This window comes from Vulpes vulpes, chromosome 13, assembly GCF_048418805.1.
Source record: "Vulpes vulpes isolate BD-2025 chromosome 13, VulVul3, whole genome shotgun sequence".
NCBI classification, from domain to species: domain Eukaryota; kingdom Metazoa; phylum Chordata; class Mammalia; order Carnivora; family Canidae; genus Vulpes; species Vulpes vulpes.
The window spans coordinates 150,678,051-150,682,862 of NC_132792.1; the positions used below are offsets into that span (position 1 = coordinate 150,678,051).

At 37.3% G+C, this 4,812-nt stretch overlaps 1 pseudogene; it reads left to right on the plus strand.

Moving 5' to 3' along the window:
- The first annotated feature begins 232 nt into the window (after positions 1-232).
- LOC112907172 (dnaJ homolog subfamily C member 2 pseudogene) lies at positions 233-3,068 on the plus strand (annotated as a pseudogene).
- The last annotated feature ends 1,744 nt before the right edge of the window (positions 3,069-4,812 follow it).

The following is a 4,812-nucleotide window of genomic DNA, read 5'->3' on the forward strand; positions in this document are numbered from 1 at the left end:
TCAATTTGGTGTGGGGTCAGAGCCCCAGTGGGAGGAAAAGGCAGCCTATGTTGGGGGCAGTGTAGTGTAGGGTGTTAGACCCAAGCTGGGTAGGGAGAGCATTCACATGGTGGGGAACCCTAGAGCAGTGTAGAGCCCAAATTCGGTGAAAAGAGCACCCATGTGTATAGAGAAGCCTGGCCATGAAGTTTCAGAGCCTGAACAGAATAGACATTGTCTATATATGGGAAGCATGGTGGCAATAATGGGAAATGGATTACAAACAAGGTAGGGAATGTAATTGCAAAGATAAAGATATCAAAAGAAGAGGGAGTCATGATTTCACTATCTAATGGAAAGGGAGAAAAGTAGAATGAACACTGTCATGTTAGGTTGGAATTGGTTGTATCTGCATGAACTTATGATTTCAATAAATATAATAATTTAGATTAATAAAATAAATAAATAGATATCAATGTGCAATGTGTATGTATGATGGCCTTGCAGTAGCATCCTTTTCCCACCCCAGCAGCAATGAGCACACTTTTTACCCAGGCTTCTAAATGTCATTTTCTATTAAAAAGTATCAGAGCTTTCTAGAGATGACATTCCAGGGCTCAGTCAAAACTTTTGGGACATCCTATTGAGCCAGAGAATAAGTGTCTAGGAATGAAGGACCGTGTCAAAGGGATACAGGCACAGCAAAGGAAACCATCAACAAAATGAAAAGGAAACCTACTGAATGGGAGAAAATATTTGCAAATCATGTATCTGGTAAGCAGCTAATATCCAAAATATGTAAAGAGCTCATACAGCTCAATAGCAAAAAACAATCTGATAAAAAAAAAAATGGGCAGAAGATCTGAATATACATTTCTCTAAAAAAAGACATACAGATGGCAAATATATAATGTACCCATACCTGTTGCTTAACATCACTAATTATCAGGAAAATGCAGATCAAAATCCCAATGATATCACCTCACACCTGTTAGAATGGCTATTATGAAAGAGACAGGAAATAACAAACGTTGGTAAGGATATGGAGAATAGGCAACTCTTGTATACTGTTGGTGGGAATATAAATTGGTGCAGCCACTATGGAAAACAGTATGAAGTTTCTGCAAAAAAAAAAAAAAATAAATAAATAAATAGAGCTACCATATGATCCAACAATTCCATTTCTGGGTATTTACCTAAAGAAAATGAAAACACTAACTTGAAAAGATATTCACCCCCAAATTCATGGCAGCATGAAAAGAATCTAAGTGTCCATCTATGGAAGAATGGATAAAGAAAATGTGGTGTAGCTTGGTGCCCTCGTGCTGCTCCTGCCTAGTGCTGCAGATAGCCACAGCACCACCGTCCCCCACACTCTGACCTCTGCCTCAACACCTCATCAGGTTGAACCTCTGGGAACATGGTTTGAAGCTTTTGTTAAGAGGAGAGACAGAAATGTTCCTGCCTCTTTTCAGGAACTGGAGGATAAAGAAGAGTTATCAGAAGAATCAAAAGATGAAGAATTGCAGTTAGAGAGTTTCCCTTGTTGAAAACACTTGATCTCAAAGACTGGAAGATAAAGCAATGGTTTTAAAACATCACCCAGACAAATGGAAAGCAGCTGGCAAACCAATAAAGAAAGAGATAAGGCTGACTTCACTTGCATAACTAAGGCTTATGAAATGCTATCTGATCCAGTGAAAAGATAAGCATTCCACAGTGTAGATCCTACTTTTGATAACTGGGTTCCTTCCAAAAGTGAAGCAAAGGACACTTTCTTTGATATGTTTTCACCAGTATTTGAAAGGAATTCCAGATGGTTAATTAAAAAAAATAAAATAATAATAAAATCCCTAAATTTGGTGTTATGAATTCATCATTTGAAGATATAGATGCATTTTATTTTTTCTTGTATAAATTTGATTCTTGGAGAGAGTTTTCGTTATTTTATTGAAGAAGAAAAAGCAGAATATTGCAGAGCAATAAGGGCTCAGAAGAAAAAAGAAATGAACAGAAAAAAGAGCATTAATTGATAATGCATGTAGCTGTGATCCAAGGATAAAAGAAAAAAAAAATAAGGAAGAAGAAGCCACAGGAGAAGCAGAAAAGAAAGCCAAAGCAGAAGCAAAATGGAAGGAGCAAAAAGCTAAAGAAAAACAAGGACAAGCTGAACTAGAAGCTGTCTGGTTAGCTAAAGAGAAAGAGGGGGAGAAAGATAACAAGAATTACTGACTAAGAAGGAAAAAGATATCCAGAAAAAAAGCCACTAAAAAGGAAAGGCAAAAACTTCGAAATTCATGTAAGACCCGGAATCACTTTTCTGACAATGAGGCAGAGCAGCTTATAATGATGCAAGAAGTGGAAAAAATTTGTGATTGGCTTGAACTAGGAAGCTTACAGCATTTGAAAGAAACACTCACACCATCTACTAAAGAAGTAGGAAAGTTTGCTCCAGAAAAAAAACAGAAGAAATAAATGAACAAGTTAGAACAGAGAAAGAGGAACCTGAAGCTCATATGCGACTGCATCTAAGAACGCAGACAAAGCAACTGGCAAAGTGGAAATGGTAAAAATTAGCCAAAAGTTGATACGCAATTACTAATTCATTGAACCTCTTTCCTGCTAGAAGAGATTCAGGATGGGAAGGTATTGCTAATTACATTAACCTATGTTCTTCTGGAGTTAGGAGACCTTCCAAAGATGGTAGAGTCTTCAAAAATGTGACCTTCATCCGAAAGATGAGATAGAGAAAAAGGCTTTTGATAAATATTAAAAGGAACACGGTATAGTGCCTCAAGCAGACAGTGCAACACCTTCTGAACTATTGGAGGTCTACACCCAGGTCTCACCCCTTGGACAAGAGTAGAACAGAAGCTTTTGGAACAAGCTTTGAAAACATACCCAGTAAATACACCTGAGAGATAGGAAAAACATAGCAGAGACAGTGCCTGATAGGACAAAGAACTGCATGGAACGATATAAGCATTGTTGAGATGGTAAAAGCAAAGAAAGCTACTCAAATGCAAGTGCTGAATGCAAGTAGAGCCAAGAAATGGCTTACAATTTTTGTTGTGTGTGCATTTTTATAATAAAGCTGAAAATACTGTAAAAAAAAAAGAGAGAGAAAATGTGGTGTATATATACAATGGATTATTATTCAGCCATTAAAAAAAAATACAAAGGCTTGCGGCACCTGGGGGGCTCAGTTGGTTAAAGGTCTGACTCTTGGTTTTAGCTCAGGTTGTGAACTTGGGTGGTGAGATGGAGCTGTGCCTCAGACTCTGCACTCGGTGCAGAGTCTGCTTAAGACTCTCTCTCTCTCTACCCCTCACTGCCACTCTCTGTCTCTTTTTCTTTGTCTCCTGTCAAATAAATAAGTCTTAAAAAAATAAAAGAATGAAGTCTTGTCATTTGTGACAACATGAATGGAATTTGAGGGCATTATGCTAAGTGAAGTAAGTCAGAGAAATAGAAATGATCTCACTTATGATCTCACTTATATGTGGAATCTATAAAGCCCCCACACCAAATGAAAAACCAAGCTCATGGATGCAGAGAAGAAGACATGGGCAGTTGTCAGAGGTGAGGGGTGGAGATAGGTGAAGTGGGTGAAGGAGGTCAAAAGGTACAAAAGGTACCAACCTCCAGTTATAAAATAAGTAAGTCATGGGGCTGTAATGTAGCATGGTGGCTATAGTTAATCATACTGTATTGAAATTTGCTAAGAGAGTAGATCTTAAAAGTTCTCATCACACACAATTTTCATGGTAACTATGCATGGTGATGGATGTTAAACTAGACTTATTGTGATTATTTCACAGTGTAGATGAATTTCAAATCATTATGTTGTACACCTGAAATTAACACATTGCTACATGTTAATCATACCTCAATTTTATTTATATATAAAATGTAAATAAGAAGTAATGCAGCAACAAAAGGACACAGAAGCCAGCTTGAAAGAGATCCCACTGATCAGTTTGAGTCTCAGAAAGATATTGTCTATTATCTGAGATAGTAACCCACTGAATATGATAGAAAATCATAGTCCATGCTGATATAAATTAATAAGTGAAGGATCTGATGAAGAATGGGATATTTACATTGTTTTAAAGTGCTCCCCCCAAATAAATAAAATATAGTGCCCCTAAGCAAAATATTTATTAATTATAAAGAGAAGAGCAAGCTTGCAGTGGAGAAGCTTGGCAGACACCGTGGAAATCAAATAGTTAAAGCACACATTCTCCATAAAGGAACAAATGAAAATCTGCACCACTTAAGAATGCAATAAGAAGATGGCAATATTGTTTCTGCAATATTCCTACCAAAGATACATAACCTGAATTTAATCAGGAGAAAACATCAGACAACTCTAAATGAGACATTCTATAAAATAACTGGCCTATCATTTTCAAATGTGTCAAGGCCATGAAAGTAAAAGTAAGACAGAAGGAGACTAGAAACAGGACATCTTGATGCAATGTGTAATTGGGGATTGGATCTATAAGGCACGTCATGGGACAATTGGGATCTGAGGATTAAATTGCAATGTGGTGTCAGTGTTAACTTTCGATCATGATGGTTATTTTGTGGACTGTAGGGGGATGTTCTTGTTTGTAGGAAACAAAGCATTTACAGGGTGATGGGGCATCAGGTTGGCAACTTATTCTCAAATGGTTCAGGAAGAAAACATCTTTGGATTCTTTTTTTTTTTTTTTAAAGATTTTATTTATTTATTCATGAGAGACACACACACACAGAGAGAGAGAGAGGCAGAGACATAGGCAGAGGGAGAAGCAGGCTCCATGCAGGGAGCCTGATGCGGGATTCGAT